Source organism: Corvus moneduloides, chromosome 2 (genome assembly GCF_009650955.1).
Source record: "Corvus moneduloides isolate bCorMon1 chromosome 2, bCorMon1.pri, whole genome shotgun sequence".
Classification (NCBI taxonomy): Eukaryota; Metazoa; Chordata; class Aves; order Passeriformes; family Corvidae; genus Corvus; species Corvus moneduloides.
In genome coordinates this window covers 100,141,154-100,160,716 of record NC_045477.1, presented here as the reverse complement: position 1 = coordinate 100,160,716, position 19,563 = coordinate 100,141,154, and the positions used below count along the sequence as shown (strand labels likewise).

Here is a 19,563-nt window from a genome sequence, read left to right as displayed (position 1 = left end):
ACTTGAATCCAATTCAAGTACTTTATCTAATTATCCTTGTTTAAGTTATTGGCAGCAATACTATCTATATGTATGAGTTATGAGTGATTTTCTTCACTCTTCTGCGTATTTACCTTCAACACTTAGTGTTTGTCATCCTTATGATTAAAGAAATTGTCAGTGCATCAGGATAGTTGAACTAACTGTGGCATGGCTATATATTCAAGTTATGCCACATGTGTGCTTCTGAAGACTCAGAATTCATCCCTCTGAACCATTAACAACATTAGTTATTGAAACTTTTCAGGCCACTTGGCCATAGAGTGGCATAGAAGTGTCTTGCAATCTGCTGAGGAGTAGTCACTTCCTCCTGGAAAAATGTCTGTGAAATAATGATGTTTCACAATGTTCCAGTCTACAACACTGGTGTAAAAGCTTTAATGTGGGGGAGAATGAGCTCCTCTAAAGACCGCACGCATTTTGCTTGCTTGCCTTCATAGAAATGAGAGATGACTTCGCCATCCGCAGTTTCTTCAAAGGAGACTTGGAGGTGATTCCCACTCACCTCTCCCTTCCAGATGCGATTTTATGCATATTATTGCTTTTCCTCAAAGCAACAATGTAGTCCAAAGCCTATCATAAAACTAGCAAATTGTTCCAATTCAATATGTCTGTGTAGATGAATTTATTTTTTCTTTTTGGCAGTCTCAATCCAATGAAATAGGAGTCTGAAGAGTTTAATCAAGTCATCTGTGGCTTGAAATTGACTTCTAATATCAGTTATGGGGTTACCAGATGATACATTGGAAATGGGATAGGTACAGCAGCCTTAAAATGAAGTGGAAGAGGGTTCTCCAGGGTTCTCCCAAACTATTCTGGTATCAGAGCTCCCAGCTATCTCAGAAACATCAGAAACCACATGGGAAAGGGCTCACACATATCAGGCTAAGCTTGCACACTTGGGTTTTATTAAATCAGTGAAAGCTACACAGAAACCAATGCTTTGCTCTTGATAAAGTAGATTTGTCATGCACCCAAAGGATGTTGACAAGCAATTGGCAGTCAGACTTTTATCTTTTCTCCACGCAGATTTTAATAACAGCTGCACCATTTATTTTCTGAGACAATCTTGTTAACCAGAGACCTGCAGAAAAGAAATACAGTCTCAGTCAGATTCTGACATTTTTTTTGCAGATTGCTAAGAAATTGGCATATCTGCCATATTCCCAGGCCAGGCATCTTTCACAGGTATGTAAGCTCATTGATGCTCAGGCCACATGAGCTTCTTGGTTTTCATCAATCCCATCTGTGTCTGGAGGCTCAGAAATGACCAGACTTCCCAAGAAGGCTAAAGGTTAACAATGATGTTTTTTCTGAAGAGATATTAAAATATTTTAGGCCTAACACTACCTTATGTTTTTCAGATTGGTGACTGGTATAGATTTGTCTTTGGATTTGACCAGACCCAGTCTGCCCATGTACCAGACTGAATCAATAGTGGAACCTTCATATGATGTTTATCAACTTCAGACTGAAAATCACTAGTGCTGATTTTTCTCTTAACATTCTCTGAGCTGAACTTGTAACAAATCTTGTTAAAATCCAGCTTACCTGCAGCTGAGGCCCAATCAGTGCACACTGAGTGCTTGGAATTTTTTCTTCCTGTGAAGTTGACCATATACATCAAGTAAAAATCAATCCTAGACATGAAGTATAAGCTGTATATATATAAACTGCATAAGAAAAATATATAAACTGCATAATAAAACACATAAGAATGTGTAAAATAAGGCAAAGAAAAAAAAATAAGATGCTTTGAGACATATCTTTTCAAATAAAAATAAAGGAAAAAGGCGGACTGCTAAGCAAACTCCATGAAAACAAGCTTTCAACAGTTATGAAAAGACACTGAATTTATCTGTGTTTACTAATTTTTTTTCATGAAATTAATACCATAAATTTGTTTTTTATTTACTCTTTATGGGCAGTTAATGCTTTTCTAGCAGCTCTCTGCCCAACAACAAGTTGGCCTCTTAGTCCTTCCCTAAGCAGTCACTCAGATATTCCACATTCCACAGTAAAAGGAGCATCACAGACATCACGTGATATTGCTGAGGACCTTATCTTAATTAGCATTGCTGAGAAGTATAGCCAAAGACCCAGGCTGTGTTTCTTTTTTTCTTCTCATGTTATTTTCTACTTACTTTTAAATCACTGCTAAATGATGAAGAAATTGCCTCATTCACTTCATAAGGAATATTGAAATATGACTTATTTTTTACACAGATCAAGTAAAACTATATTTACTGTTCTGCAAAATTAATTATTTACATAACATTTTGAATTTTTGCATTGTTATATCTAATGAATCATTACTCCAGCTAAGAAAAGTGAAATCGAACTTTAAAAATTCTAAGATAAAGTCATAAATTGCAATATGGTCAAAGATAATTTTGACTTAAACCAGTCATTTTTATTTGTGTTCTATTTTTATTCTTTTACCTTCACAGTGTAACAAGAAATGTCACAAAAGGGGAAAATATTTTCAAGATATAGTTTTCCACTAATGGCAAGACATTTTAGATTAAATCCTACAGCAAAACTTTTTATCTTGTGAAATGTTCAGCAAGTAAAGAGCAAAAACCCATGCCATCTACTGAGGATTCATGGAATAAATTCAGGGTTCTGTGGTTCCCACTGGTTCAGAGCTAAAAAGAACTGTTTGTGTTCATTAAACATGATGCCTGCATTATTGAAAATAAAATTAAGAGCATCCTTTGGAATCAATGAATACCACAGATAAAATTGTGTTTAATGATGAAAATATCAAGTATTTCACAGAAAAATAAGGTATTAAAATAGATAGTTTTGTTTAAATTGTTTATTGGAGGGTAAAACAAGAAAAGCAAGAAATATGGTTACTTTTTATATACATCCATAATTTGTCTGATTTTATTTATGTACATATTCATAGGCAACTGATATTCAGTGTAATAATTTTGCCATTCACTGCTTCAAGCTTTACAACAAGTTATTAGATAATATATGTATTTAGTTTCTTAGACATCCTCTTTAAGAGTTTCGTCTGAAACTCATCACTATAAAATCTGCACAGCCAGCTGAGACACAGCTTGGTACGTGTATATCATGACATAGATTTTTGTCAAAGCAACCCCACCACTGTTTGTCAATTTGCAGGCACTGTGTTTCAATGTTGACTTGGTTACTGTGGACTGACTCATGTTTCAATTCCTTAGAACCTTATATGGCCAAATAATACTGCCTGTGAACCACTAAACAGTAAATCTTGCCATACTTTGCTGAGGACATGGAGTAATGAAAAAAAAAATCATTCTTTCTTCATTCTTCCCTCATTTTCCCCTCATCTTCCCTCACAATTCTCTCATCTTCCACTAGTGGTGATAAAAATATGAAAGAAAGAACAAAATTATCTTTGTTGAAAGTACGCTGGATCATAAAATCATAACAACATATAATTATAAAATAGTTTGGGTTGGAAGGGACTTTAAAGACATTATAAATCCAACTCCCCTGCCATGGGCAGGGTTGCCTTCCACCAGACCAGGTTGCTCAGAGTCCCATCCAATCTGGCCCTGAACACTTCCAGGGAAGGGGAAACCGTAGCTTTTCTGGAAAACCTGTTCCAGTGATAATCCAGAAGATGCTGTATGCCAACTGTAATCAGGAGAGCAAAATCTTCAGTTCCAGGCCAAGACTGACAGAGTTTATTTAATCCTGGCAGCTGACCTGTCTAAGAGGAGGACCTCAAATTTAAAGTAGGACACTGGGACCTGACATGCAACTTTCACAGTGTGTTCTGAAAGCCTGCAGAGGAAATAGTCACAACAGGTTATTGTGCCAGTAACAGTTTAGTTGTGGACAGTTGACACAGATGGGGAAGAAAATAAATCAACATTTAATAAATTACTCAAATTTCGCTTTTCTCCCTTTCCAGGTTTCTTTAAAGGCTGCATATCAATATGCAGATAATTTTTTTTTAAAGTTGTGCAAATTTTTTGCCTTTTTATACAGATTAAGATCAGAGAGGGGTTTTGAGATCTTTATATACCCTTACACTGTGCGATTGCTCCTAAATAAATGCTGATCTTCTAAGTCTGTACCTGAATTTTCCAGTGTCCCAGGATACAGAACAGCCTTTCCTATTCTGCACCCTGGGACACTGACATTCATGGACAAGTAAATGGCCAGAATAGAAGGAGAGAGAGAGAGAGAGAAAAGTACTTATGGCCTTATTCACAGAAGTGACTTGAAATCTAATTGGGATTTATGCAGTCATCTGAAGTGAATGAAAGATCATGGAGCCTGAATACCTCCACTATCTGTGGGCAATGTATTTTGGCTCCAGATAATCTCTGCTTTATGTCCATGTTGCCTAGCCACAGTCTATCAAGACTGATCTATCAGGCCTAATGTCTTTTTCATATGCCTTTATTGCCATCAGATACCAAAAGCAGAGCAGCACTGAAACAAATTTGCTGAGCCTCTGTCAGCCCTTGTAAAACCAGCACTGCGGTGTGGTTATGGTACAAAAAGAGCTGCGATTAGTTCTGGTGGACCAAGGCCAGATCCATGGTGTTAATTAGACTGTCCCACTTCACCTCGGTTTAGGAAGAGTGGTTAACAGGAGGCAGAGACCTAAACTTGTGCTGGTACAGTGAGGAGCTGTGTTCCCAACTCCTCTGTCCAGAGTCTGACCATGTGCTGGCACTGATGTGTCAGGAGGTGATAGTGGTGTGCACTGCCTCTGTGTTCTCCGGGTTCATTGATACAGACTCTAATTCTGCAGAAAGACACTGTGTTCCTGAGAGCCCTGCTCTAAGTGCCCAAGGATGCAGAAGACAGGGCTATGCAGGCAAACCCTTTGGGATCTGGGAATGGGCAGCTTGGTTCTGCACAGTCTGCAATTTGACACGTGTCTGAACTACTGAGATGAAATTTAATTTAAAATTATTTAGAATTTAAAGAATATTTATAATTTAAAGAATATTTAGATATTTAGAATTTAAAATTGTAGTTATAGTCTATCCTATAGGTGAGGGGAAGTACCGAATTTCTTTTTTTTCCATGAAAGATGTTATGAGTAATTCCTTCCAAAGCAGTAAGAAGAAATCCCATCCATCCATCTATCTATCTATCTATCTATCTAATCTATCACATGCAAATAGGCATTTTCAAATCATGCTTTTAAGCAGAAAAAGAAGCACTCTATAAGTTAAAATCTATTTTTCCCACATAGAGGGAGGTGGTAGTGCTTGAGTTCGGAACCTTCTTACCTTTTCCTTATGATTGCTGCATATTAGAATAATTTGTCAAACTCAGTGGAGAAAGAAGTTTGAGTCTGTTTTTCATCATTTGGCTTTTGAGTCTCTTTCAGATGGGGATCAAAACAAACCGTATCCTGCCCCTGTGGAAAATACATTTATACTCAAGATATGCAAAACAGGATATGACAAAATTCTGGAGAAAAAGTACAGCACTGCTGATACATGAGGTTCTGGTATAAATCATTCCTCAGCTTTGGGATTCATGTTGGAAACTGCTCAGATAGATGATTTGATGCTTCAGAACTCCAAAGGAATAAATAGAAAGGAGAACAAAAAGACACTGATTTAAAGGGAAAATGAAGTAATGTGTACACTGAAGGAGTCTAGTCCTCATCAGAATGCAATTAAAATGTATAATCTACTTTGGGTTTATATCTAGCAAATGACAGAATTATGATATAGTTATTTCATCAGAGCTTTCCAGCTTGGTCATGTGCTAAAACTAATTAGTTCGTCAGCTACAATGCTGGCTTACTTTCTATTTCATTTTGCTGCTGTTTGCTTACTTCTACCTTTTCCTTGCCTTTATTTTGAAGGTGATTCAGGAATGGTCTTTCTGTTAATGTAACTTAAAAGAACAGCATTTTCAACATGATAAAATCTGAGTAAGTGTCCTAGGTGTGTAAAAACAAAGTGTTATTTAAGTGAGACATAAACTACTTCTGACACAAGCATCTATGTGATCTTGATCTATTTTTTAACACAAATTTCATGTTGGTGTTCCATAGTTCCTGCTATATTTTTGCCTACAGCCCTGTGATATAGGCAAGAGCCATACAAAAGCAATAACAAAGCTAGCTTTTCACCTTCTCTTAAATAAATCTTTTCACATTAGACAGAACTTGGAGGATGTACTTGTTCCTAAGTAAAAACTAATATTGTCAGTGGGACTTCCCGCTGAGGAATTGATGTTTATAATCAGCAGAAGCTACATCTCCCATCCACCATGTGTACACTATCACATCATTGCAGATGCTTCCACTTCCGACTGTGCCTTTTCAGCACAGTAGGCATCTTCTCAAAGTTTAATCTAATGCAGAAAACCCAATCTTCCTGTCTTGCAGCAGAGAAGGACTAACACCAAAGAAAAACAATTTTAGGTCCTAAGAGTTATGCAGTTTTGTGACTAATGTTTTAACTGCTTGGTCCTGGAATTGTACCTGAAAATTAGTTAAGTATTTACATTCCATTAATTAAACTTAAGATGTGCTTAGGGCAAGCTGAAGAGCTCTGTTCCTGCTCAGGGCTGGTTGGGAGAGGCTGTTGAATGCTGAATAATCCTGAACTTCTGTTATTGCAGGCAACTCTTCTGATGTGGTGCAGGTTGGAAAAGTCTATTGAGAGTGGACACTTTCATCTGTTATGCTTGAATTATTAAATAAGGCTGATATCCTTACTACATGCAACTGTTGCAGTAGAAAATGGATGTGCTAAATAAGTCTGCAAGAAACTTTGTTATCATCATTTCCTGGTTTTGATTCATCCATTCCAAACTCAATTTTCCATCTCCCCGAAAAAATCCCCCTAGACAAAACATAGGTAAAGACTCAGGCCTCAAATTCTATTGCACTGTAGCAACTAATTTTCTGGGTTCTGTCAAGTTTTAATTTGAATATGGGTGCTAAAATGCTTAGATCATTTGTACATTGATCAGAAGAAAAACTAACTAAGGTACCTGAAGTCCTGTTTTAGGCTCCAGCATTCTTAGCGAAATCAATCCTTTAGGACAAGATCTTAGCAGGAGTCAAATTTCTTTCATTCTGACAGAAAGTGGAATAGTGATGATTAAACATGAAATGAATGTTACAATAATTAAACATAAAAAATAAGAAGCAATCGAAATCTATGAACCAAATAACTCCTAAGTGCTTGCCTAGTCATATAGTCATACTATGAACTTCTAAAATCTACAGTGCCTTATGATTTCAAGTATTGCAAGACAAACTTGAGAATCTTGAGTAACATCTAACAAAGAAACTACGTCAGCATCAAGAAGTGCCAAAGGCAGCTGCTCCAGATGTTTGGATTGTAGGACAGAAGAGATGCTTTTATGAATGTTTCAGTGTTTCCTTCTGTCTTTGGATCTGTGTTTGGGTGGAAAAGAAAAGCTTCCTCAGATCTTTCTATTTTCTTTTCTTTCACAAGTTGTTAGACATACTTTCTCCCATGATCTTTGATCTTATTGATATAAGCACCTTAAAACATTCTGAGAGAGCAGCAAGCAGCAACAGAGTTAATTTACCCATTGAAATTACTTCATCTCTGACACAGACTCTTCCATGTACTCCTCTTTAGTATACAAAATCCCATCCAAACCTCTGCAGAGCAGCAGAGGCAACGAGGTTACTAAATCCAGTGTGTTAGATTAAGATAGAGAGAATCTTCTACATGAAGAATGAACCTTACAAACACAAAGATCCCACACAGTAGATTGTGGGACTCTGTAACTTCCTTATCCCTTTGGCATGAGAACATCTGTAAGCACATTGTGCCTGAGCAAGAGAGGACTTTCAAAACTGTTTTCCACCAGCTTCACCAGTTTATATTTAGGAAAACTGAGCTGACGTGATGCTAAATGACTTTCCCAGATCACAGTTTTGAAGTGTATACTCCCATCCTTCTCCACAGAACACACTCAGATCCAGCATATTTTCTTTTCTTAGGTCTGCCTTTATCAGTACCTCAAAAATTAATAAACTCTAAGAAACTCCTTTATTTTTTTCAGTTTAATTTCCAGTTTGTTTTTCAAACTTGTTTTTGCTGTTACCTTCTTTCTTTGACTTGTGCTCCCCTTGTATCACGAGATGAATAAATCCTTTCATAATCTGTAAAGAAAAAGGAGAAACTGAATTTTACAGCCTGACTTCTTGAATATAAGAAGGTAAATAGGTAAACAGAGAGAGAGAGGTAGATATCTATGTAGGAGAAGGAAGGAAGGAAGAAAGGAGGGAAGGAAGGAAGGAAGGAAGGCAGGCTAATTATGGATATTATTAAAAATGCAGTATAAAGATACCATACACTGTATAATTTTATTTTTTTAGAAATACTCTGTTTATATTCATCTGGAAGACTTGTTCTTGACATAAGTACCAAATATATCTTCTGGTAAAGTTTGTGTTCAGTGTTATTAATAGAAATCTCACATCAGTTTTCAGTATTCTGACACTGGTTACATTCAGTGAGTTAATAACAGAATAAAATCATACTGCAGAAAACTTGCAGACATTGCACAGTATTATCTCCTGTTCCTAAGATATATTTTATCTTCATGTCAGGTAGGAAAATATGAGGAGTGTTATTTTAGTCCCTGTTTTCAACCTTCCTTTCTTTTACAAGATTAAAAAAAAATAATGTCTCTTATAAGCATTCCAAATTAAAGGGCAAAATGGAACATTTTCTAGTGTTACATTTAAAATTACTTACACTCAGTTTAGGATTATTAATTTGAATACCTAATCATAACTGGTGATCAAATAGAAAAACGTTGTTTTGAAACCTTAATTCCCTTTCTGCCTAGCATATTCTCCATACCTTTCCAGTTTTGAATCCTGATACCAGGTTTATTCTCCTCAAGCCAAGTCATCCTGGAACTCTTCTACCCTCTTATCCCTCTATTCTATCTTTTTCCCTCCAACAGTCACAGCCTCCCCAGTTCAGCTTACCTCTTCCCACGTACCCCCATGAAGGCACACGGACTTTTCATGAAGGCTGAGTAGTTACTCAGTGAAGACTCAACACAGAAATTTCCAGTGTGGATGAAAATGGATGAAAATTTCAGTGCAGAAAGCACAGTGCAACAGGAACAGCCCCAACAGGGTGGTCTCTCCATCACCACAACATTTTCTAAATCTTAAAGGAACTTGATCCTTATTTTGAGAAAAAATGTAATAACCAGATCATTTTAAATTGGCAGCTAGAAAATGGGTAATTGTAAAAAGCCCTAATGCAACTCACAGCTGGAAGTCTTAGAATCACTTTGTTTTTCAGGTGTTCATGTGTTTCCTTAATGGTTTCAGTCTGAAATGGAAAATGGTAAAAGCCACCAAAGCTTTCATTCAGCAGAAAATACAGCTTCCTGTGAATCTATCCAGATTAGTTTAATTTTCTGTGGCAATGTGGAAGTTCTCCAGACATTGAACCTGGTATGACCAAGGGGTTTGTATTAAATTGGGATATATTGACAGACTACATCCTTCTGCTCCTTGCTTCTTTTAATTGAGAGAGGAGAAATGAAGAGGGTAAGAATGGATAGGGAAAGATGGACTTTTTCATTTGGCAGCTATTTTAAGCAAAAACAAAAAATGGAGATTGTGGAATAGAATCATGGTGGTATCCTCAAAAAAGACTTAAGACATGAATACTACGTCTTTCTGAAATGAGACATGCACTTTTGATATATGAATGTCTCCCACTGCTAGCACTTTGTGACACAGATATCTTGGAGTCCTATTTGCAGGAAAATATATAATTTCAATATTAAATAATATAATTTCACTTTTCCAGAAAAATACATAATTTGAAATTTAATTTATCTTCTTGTGTTGAACACATTCATCAACAGAATCTTTCAGATGTGTGTGAAGAGACTAACAGCCTTGGGGCACATACTGCAGCAGTGATTTGTTTCTAATTTTCGGATTCATCTACAATTTAAAAGCTTACTGAATTTTCTGATTTCCATGCTTTTACTAGGTACAATGGTGTGTAGGACCATTACTCAGATTTTTTAGATTTGACCTATTCCTTTGTTGTAATTTTTAAGTGGTTTTTTTTCCTTGATGAATATTTGAATTATTTATTTTTTTTTTAATGTTGCCACATGAATTCTGTTTCTGCCTGGTTTAAGATATTAAACACTGCATTTATGACTGCTGTCAATGGCTTGATTTTATGACAGAGGGCATTGAAGTTAACAGCTTATACATTTTCATTTAGATATTTCTACTCATCTCTCCATATATATCTGATGGTAACTAGAAGGTAAAGAATACCTTAAAAAATATATTAAATGTATTTAGTTCTTTCTGTTGATGAAATGTGTGCAGACAGTTTCCTTCATTTTGATATTCATTATTCATGATTTGTAATTATTCACCAAATATAATTCAAAGACAATTCTTTCTAACTTCTGTAATGTTATTGAGTGTATTAGCTAGTCAAAAGCAAGCTGGCATGACAGGGTGATAAACAATAATAACTCTATTTGGTTAAAAATCATATTTCATTACATATTGCTCTGAATATCTGAAATTTTTCTTTTTCTTTCAGTGTGCAATATATGAAATAGATAACATTTAATTCAGATTTGAGTGAATTAATGTACTGCTGTTGATTTACCAATTAGTTGGTTTTCTAGACTTAGAATCATTGAATAGTATGGATTGGTCGGGAACATTAAAGGTCTTCTTATCTAAGCCCTCTGCAGTGACCAGGGACATCTTCAACTAGATCAGGTTTCTCAGAGCACCAATCCAACTTGACCTTGAATGCTTCCAGGAATGGAACATCCACCTCCTAGGCAACCTATATCAGTGTTTCACCACCCTCCTTGTAAAAATTCTTCTCAGTCTACATCTATCTTCTTTCAGTTTAAAACCACGACCCCTTGTCCCCTGTTGCCAGAGGTTGTACTAAAAAAGTTTGTTCCTATCTTTCTTACAAGCTCCCTTTAGGTACTGAAAGCTGGGATAAGGTCTCCCCAGAGCCTTCTCTTCTCTAGCCTCAAAAACTCCCCCTCTCTTACAGGAGAGATTCTCCAGCCCATTTGATCCTATTGGTGGGCCTCCTCTGGAACTCCTCCAACAGGTCCATTTCTTTCCTATGCTGGATGGACCCCAGAGCTGGTTGTACTGCTCCAAGAGTGACCTCAGGAAAGTGGAGTAGCAGGAAAGATTCACCTCATTCAACCTCCTTCTGGTCACATTTCTTCTGAGACAGTCCAGGACAGACGTGGCTTTCTGGGCTGTGAGTGCACATGCACTTGATCTTGTTGAACCTCATGAGTTTCACTCATTAGCCCACTTCTGGAGCTTGTTCAGATTCCTCTTCTTATCTCAGTGTTGATGAGGTTTTTTTACATGAGCAAAAGGATTTCTCCAGAGAACATCAGCCATTGTGTAGAGGAGATGTGTTCAGCAATTACACTTGTCGCTTCTAATTTGGCTGGAAGAGATGAGCCACAACTTGCCAAGGATATCAAGGTTTCTGATTGTTGTGTCTGAGGCTTTCTTTCAGATCCCTTCAGGGCCTCAAAGCTTTATTCTGTGTTCTGTCCTTCTAAATATTTTGGTACAGAATGGTCACTGTTAAAAGGTAACAGCATTACACTTCTCTTCATCCCTTACAGATCCTTTCTCTATCACACATTAGCTTGTTTTCCTCTTGAAATCTCTATGAATTTCTCAATGAAAAGCACCCTAAAAGAACTCTCATTCAAAATAAGATAATAATAAGAATAAAAATAAGAAAATAATAAGAATAAAAAATTCCCACAACAGGTGGGAATCTCTAATGGAAATACAAATAGGACTGTGAGACCCTAGGAGGTCCCTGGTATGAGCAGAATGAGTTACAGATGGAATACGGGCCACTTCAGAAAACTAGTTTGTTCTACCATATCCTTTGCTAGGATGTCATCCAAGCAATTATTCCATCTGGATTACTCCAAAAGATTTGGAGGATTGTCCAAGACCTGAAGTTGCAGTTTGCTAATAGTGGCCTAGTTACATCTTGTCTGTAGGTCTCAGCACTCATTAACATCTGAATTGATATTTCCAGTTTCTGTGCACCCCACCGGGGCTGGTTAGTTTAACACTGAAATGTGCTGTCTTTTGTGTCCAGACCTACAGGTTCACCATTACTTTAATCTTTCTTTCATAGAAATCCTCATGCTACTCTAAGTTTTCTAACATAAGATTAATTGTTGTTGTTATTATTATTACTATAATTAGAAAAATTATTTCTGTGTTCATCTGTAAGTATTCCCAAAAATTCTAGCTACTGAATTTACATTATTTAAAAATGGAAACAGGAAAAACCAACTCTAGCAAAGAGCAGTCCTGGGTCTGTGCCTAGTTAATCACTAATTCTGCCAAGAAAAGATGAAGTATTTTTTTTCAGTACATAAGAGGCCAAGAATTATATAAGGTAACTCCATTTTTATGGTGAATGCATTTGAAAGAGTGTGGATTTCAAAAGAACTCAGTGAGAGTTTACTACACATGTAATAGGAGAATAAAGCAGGAGATTCTAGGCACAATCATCTCAGAGCTTCTTGATAGGTCTCAGCTGCAGCATTACAGTGCAGTATGTCTGTATGTATTTCACACCAGAAATATCAGGCCTCAGGGAACAGCAAAACAATGCACCTGAGATGTAGTTTTATTTTGCTTTTCATCTATGAAGGAGTATTTTTGTTTGAATGCCTTTTTTTACATTAATCTTTAAAATGAACACCACTTAATTTTCACACAGCAATTTTCACACTTCTCCCTAAAACCAAATATATTGTTATAAGTATTGGTTTCCCTAAAGCATATATAGACATCATTCAACTTTTCAGGACAATTTTTCTCTAAATAACTTTTTGCTTGAGAATGTTATTCCAACAAAACTAAAATTTTTTAACAATTACAAACTCAGTCTGGGGACACCATGTTTTAAATCTCAATTACATGCTTTTTAGTTGCCAAACTATGGTGTTCAGAATTCTGTTTTGACTGAATTATTGAAAACACTATGTTGAATTTACAAAATAAGGGTATATTCTAAGCACTTTTTTTTCAAAATGTGTTTGTATATTTCAAAATGCACCTTTTTTTAAAATTTTATTTCGTCTGCAGAGAAATTTAGATAAATCATATAAAAGGTGGCTTCTTTCCTAAACACATACAACATGAACTTTGGAAAGAAAGAATCCAAAACATTGGAACATAAAGATATTAATTTTTCTCCAAATATTAAAATAGTGAACATCTGGTTTAGGGAGATGAAAATCAGAAAAGTTTGTAGCAAACTTCACTCATCTGATCTTATATACTTGCAGCATCCTTCATATAATGTGTATGTATAATCCACATAATTCCAAAATATTAGAACTGAATTTCTGCAAATATGGGTGTGTTTCCATGAAAGTGAAATCAGGCTTCAAAAAAGAAAAAAATTGGGGCAGTACACACATACCATAAAAACACAGCTGAAGCATTGCTCTAATTTCTGCAGTTGTAGACATATCTTTGAGATCAGCCTTGTTATGGTTATGTGAATCTTTATGAGCACACCAAGGCTGACAATCACTGATGTGTTGCACACATGTAATTTTTTTAAGATTTTAAAATTTTGCTAACAGAATTCTATGAATAATGATTATTCTGCTGGGCATTAGCCAGATCTGAGAGAAAGCAAGACAAACTGATAGATTATTTGAGCATTTTGTCTGTGGGTCAGACTTAAGCACACAAATAGAGTATTATTGTCCCATAAGGTGTCTGTCAAGTGGCTGGTGTGAGCATTGTTGGCATTCCAGGAGATTCCATGAGCTCCTACTCCAGCAGTCAGCCTGTGATTTGGGTGAGGTTAGCACTAAATTGTGCACCAGCATAAACACAGTACTGAAAGCATCATGAGATGACTCCACTTTGTCTGTGCCGGTTGCAAGTTACCTTTGTGGAACTCACCTGGCTGTTAGGTTGTGATCACTGCAAGACTTGTGCACAGAATAACTTCAATAAAACCACAGCTTTTACTACTTTATAATTACTCGCCATTATTTGCCAAAATAATTCATGAAGTCTAATAAGCTCAGTTTTATAACAGTAGGTTGTTGTTGTTGTTGCTGTTGTGATGGTTTGCTTTTTTTTAAAATTTGAAAATCAGAGCAAATAACTAAACGTCAACGTCTTTGAAAACTTTTATGGCATTCCAAAATGGGATTGCACCAAGTTGCCACCTCATTATTAAACTGATGCATGTACTTTTATCAGCAGAGACATCAAATAAATTAATTGTGCTTATTATCTATTTGTGGAAAGGTATATGACTTTCCTAGTGTGTCTTTTTGTGCTAAATTGCCTCCTACCACAGCTCTTGTCTTAATGATTAGATTTCATCAAAGTGTGATTTTATTCCTCTACCTGATCTATATTAAAAAAATGCATTTTCTGCATTTTCTCCATCTTCACTTTCAGTATTTGCCTCATAGCTACTCTTTCAGAAATGTTTTAATTTTTCTTTTTCTTTTTATTTAGTGCTGATTTACACATACATGTGAAAACCATTCTTGAACTTCTGATTCCTGCTCAAAGGCTACAACTTCAGTGAATTACAGACACAAATATGACGGACGGAAAGGACGGAAAATGTTTATTCCTTGCCGTATGACATGTATTACATGATTGGTGAACAACCTCAAAATCCCAGTCACCACTTATTGACCCCATTTCTGGGGGAGGTTCCATCAAGATACTCAGATACCTGTCTTGAGCCACTAGCTCAATTTCCAGCAGTGTTGATGATCTCCTATTTGGGAACTTTGAAGTCAAAGCCCTGGTAGATGAATTCCAGAGTTCACTACTGTTCCTAACCTCTGGTTAACAGTGTACAAGATAGTCAGCATCATTAGAAAACTACAGTGACTCATATGACTGTGATCTGCATACATAACATAGCAATAAAAATCTGCTTGGAATTCTCATTTCCAGAACCATAGCAAGCTCATCAAAAGTTACAATAGCACAGAAGCAAAAGAAATCTGGTGACAACATATATGTCCCATGTCCCATAAGGAGTTTTTTCTGCATGCAAAAAAATATTGCCTCATTTTTTCATGCTTCCTTTAGAAGTATCTTTGTAAGACATATCAGATTCAAGTGAAGTTTTCTTCCTCGATTCACAAGACTGTTGGTGTGTGGACAGATTTTAAAAGTACTGCGTACCAGGAGGACTGTCTCAGCAATTAGAAAGCATATAAAGACCTTTCTCTTTGCCTTCTCTGGACATCTTGAATTTTCCTTCAAAGCTCAATATTATGGGAGGAGTAGGGACTGTCAGAACATGATGCATGCTCAAGGAGAAGAATCATTTTACATATTTCACTGTTTTTTGCTGCCATGCCTTCACAAACTGGTCCCTATGATGTCTGCAGACAAAAACTGGAAGTGTTGCCACCCATGATGCCTCTCAGTAGACTCTAGGTATGTATTTTAAACCATTCATATTCTTTCTATTCAAATCTCTATTGTACTAAGTTCTGAATACATTTTTTAAGCAAATCTGTTGCTATGAGACTACACACACAGAAGAATGAAATCTTTTGTGTCTAAGATGACAGTTCATGGTCAGTTTATGTGAACTTACTTAAAGTGTGGCAAATATTTTTCTTTATTTCAGAAACAATTCTCAGTGGTAAAATTCAACATTTTTTCCCTTTTTCAAGTAAATTTCATTAGTTTCAGAAAGTATTTAGAGGGATCTTTATTTGATTAGTGAAAATAATTCCAGTCAGAGAACTTGCAATCCATGCAGAGTTAGTAAGGCTATTTCCTTTTCAGCATCTTGATTCTTCATGCCAGCCGGGATGCCTAAAATGTCCTGTCTCATTTCTGTAAAAATAGGGGATTTCCATCTATTCTGAGTATATTAAGAGTGTGGCTGATAATATGCCTTTAAGTTTCAAAGACTGAAAGACCTTTCACATCATCAAAATGCAGTAGAATGTCAAGAAGTGAATAACCTGTCAGCAGTCATTGAGCATGTACAATACGAACAAAAACCACGTGTTCCGCAACTGTAAAATGAAATGCTATTAGTAGCTTCAAAGTCTCTTTTAATTTCTAATGTTTATTTTCCACAGCACAAGCCAGCAGAAAATACTCAGGCATAATGTCACTTTGGAGAGCTGATAATGATATAAATCAGCTTCATCAGAAAACAGTAGAAAAATAATGTAGAGTGCGGGCTTGTTTTTTATTTTTCCTTAAGTTAACACAGACAGGATATGTCAATGGTCCATGCATCATGAAAGAGTTCCATTTGTTGTGGTCATCCTTTTCTAAATGACTAAGCTTCTTGCTAGTTCTCTATGAAGCAACAATCATTTCCATAAATGTGGTCCAGTTTCAAGTGGATAAATCTTACAGGATAACAATAGTTATATTGAAGTCTCACCTTTTACCTGAGATGATTTTCAATGATCAGTCACAAATAATTTGACAAATCTTTTCCTAACATAAAATATACATTCTTTTCTAATAATTGCTCATCCTCATTATTCGCAAAGTATTACTTTGATTTTCAGGATTCAGAAAAAATTCAAAAGTTTTGAATCAAATTCTTCAAGAAAGACACACTACAACATTTAGAAACTGTGGAACCCAGTGTGTATGAGTGGTATGAGTATGTAGGCAGGTGGCTGTGATCAGTCAGGCAAAGTTTTGCTTTCTACTTGGAACAGGAATATTTCATACAGAATATTGTGTCATAGCACGATACTAACCCTCCCAAAATGACTGTGGGAAACTATAAGAAAATTGAAAATCAAACAGAACCAGGCTATTTTATAGTATTTTATACATTGTTCCATCTTTTTTTGTGTTAAGAAAGCATAGTATTTGGCAAGCCAGCCTGGAAATATATTTTAAAAATAATGAGTCTTTCTTCCTGGGAAAAGACATCAAAAACAGGCACACTTCACTATCTGAACTCTCTATGAGAGTCTGAATTTAAATTTTTTTATTTGAGTCATTTTCTGTATGGCAGTAAATCTTGTACGATCAGTATCTGGATGTATCAATGCATAGTTCTTTTTCCTTGTTATTTATTCTTTGAATTTGTCGGTCCATTAGTCGGTCCAGTTCAGCTACATTAAATAAGCATTTAAGGTGTTAAGAAAATTTCTGGATTAAACTTCTGTCTGCACAGAAAGAACACACTGTATGTGAACTGCACCATGAGCACTTAAAACCAAGGGGGTTGTCAGTGTGTTTTAAAGTGAGAAGGAGAAGTAAAAAGGCAGATGCAGAAAAGCACATGGTTTGGAAATTTCATTATTGGTAAACCATGCTGTTTCATCTAGATAAAAAGGAAAGAAAACACAGGCCATGCTGATGTTAGATTATTTCTCTGTTACAAAGCATCTAGAATGAAATCAAATTAAAAGAAACCCTAACATCTCAATAGTTAACACGATAGGAAAAGTACAACTTCAGTTTCTGTTTATCAGCTACACATACAAATGACACCAATGACTTCAATAGAGAGCGATGAAAAGCAGTGAAATCAGAAAGCAGTATGGAAACCCACATGGACTGGGAAAATACTACATGTGTCTGCAGTATAAAGAACAAACTCCTGGATATCATCAGTGACCATTTAAAACTCTAATTGGCCTATATCCCATTGCAAAAGATGCAAATGTTTGACTGGTTTCCAGGAGCACCTGGGACTCTACATCTTCAAGGGAGATTGTACAACTGAAGAGTTTGCAGTTACGTTGATTCAACAATCTCACAGACTCCAAAAGGCCAAAAAATTTAATGAAATTTAAGCAGTAAGAAAGTGATTGACACAAGAAAACAGTTAAAATTTTGTTAAAAATAAAGCAGCTGAGAGAACTTAGTTTTTGCAAAGGTATAGTAACACAAGGATGGTCAATCTCCACATCTCTCACGAGATCCACTCTGTTGACAAGCAGTAGATCAAGGAGTGCATCTTTCAGAGTCTGCTCCTTTAGATCTGTTTCATAAAGTTGTTATTGAGATTTTGAGGAAACTTCTGGCCTGGGTTGTGTTGGTATACCTTTGCAAAAACTAAGTTCTCTCAGCTGCTTTATTTTTAACAAAATTTTAACTGTTTTCTTGTGTCAATCACTTTCTTACTGCTTAAATTTCATTAAATTTTTTGGCCTTTTGGAGTCTGTGAGATTGTTGAATCAACGTAACTGCAAACTCTTCAGTTGTACAATCTCCCTTGAAGATGTAGAGTCCCAGGTGCTCCTGGAAACCAGTCAAACATTTGCATCTTTTGCAATGGGATATGGGCCAATTAGAGTTTTAAATGGTCACTGATGATATCCAGGAGTTTGTTCTTTATACTGCAGACACATGTAGTATTTTCCCAGTCCGTGTGGGTTTCCATACTGCTTTCTGATTTCACTGCTTTTCATCGCTCTCTATTGAAGTCATTGGTGTCATTTGTATGTGTACAAATCTGAGGGCAGATTTGCCAAAATCTTGCCAGAACCAGCACTGGCCATCATGTGAGTCTCTAGGGCAGATTGCGTATTTGATATCTGCATTGGTGAAGGAGGATCTACTCCTTTGTTTTCTTCTAAAGCTGGAGCTCCATTTCCTTTTCTATAAGCCCTTAAATAGGAGGCTGATTCGTCTCAGTTTTTTACAGTGTTGATGGGAAAGCTGCACTGGCAGGGCTGAGAGCTATCATGGTGGAGTTCTATGATGTATTGCTGTTCGACACTCTTCTGTGACCACAGGCTAACTCTTGTTTACATTTCTTAGAAATCTGACATTATACCAACAGCTTTCACTCATTTGTAATATCAATATTCCTTTTCCATTTGCTTTGGTTATAAAGCAGAAATTAGATCAGTATGGACCTCCCATATGTTTTTTTTATTTGACATAATTGCCACATTCTTTCTCTTTCTTATAATGCTTCTCAATATTTATTATAATGCTCAATCTTCTGGCTGGTAGGATGATATTCTGGCCTCTGTTGAGGAGGTAATGAACCCAAATAACTAAAATGTGGTGGTCAAGATACCCTGTGACATATATACAACTGATGCTTCTGTCTCTGCTTTGAATTCAAGAAGGCCAAAGTGGACCTCCTGCATCTCAGATGCTTGTCTTTTTCCCTGAGCTATTTGCTATTCTGAGAAGGACTTCAAAAGGTTTTCAAGCTCAAATCTTACAGATCCTTGGGCTCACTGAAATGTCAACAATGAGGATATTTTCAACTCCTCAAAGCTTTCACCACAAAAGAAAATGTTTTACCATCTAGTTCAAATTAGTTACTCCTGCTTGCAGAACTTACTGTTGCAAAGATCTTGGGTTTGTTCCTTCTTTCCACTGTTAAGTATGAGTCTTCTGGTCTATATGCAAAAGCAAAAAAATTCAGCAGCAGCAGCTGTGTGAAGATTTTCCAGCAACAGCTGACTTACAGAAGGAATAGGGGCCTAAAAAGTCTGTCTTGCTCACTTGAG

General features: G+C 36.2%; 1 long non-coding RNA gene across 3 annotated transcripts in view; it reads right to left on the bottom strand.

Annotated features, from left to right (window-relative positions):
• Nucleotides 1-647: 647 nt before the first annotated feature.
• Nucleotides 648-19,563, bottom strand: part of LOC116440165 — an 80,324-nt gene continuing 61,408 nt past the window's right edge. The window contains exons 1-5 of one of the 3 annotated variants that reach the window (XR_004238440.1): nt 9,008-16,359; nt 8,113-8,170; nt 5,295-5,425; nt 1,591-1,641; nt 648-1,123 (exon numbers count right to left, since the gene is read on the bottom strand). This is a non-coding gene — a long non-coding RNA (uncharacterized LOC116440165). Of the gene's footprint in view, nt 1,124-1,590; nt 1,642-3,573; nt 3,676-5,294; nt 5,426-8,112; nt 8,171-9,007; nt 16,360-19,563 lie in introns of those variants that run through there. The other 2 variants (XR_004238439.1, XR_004238441.1) reach the window with 2 other exon arrangements.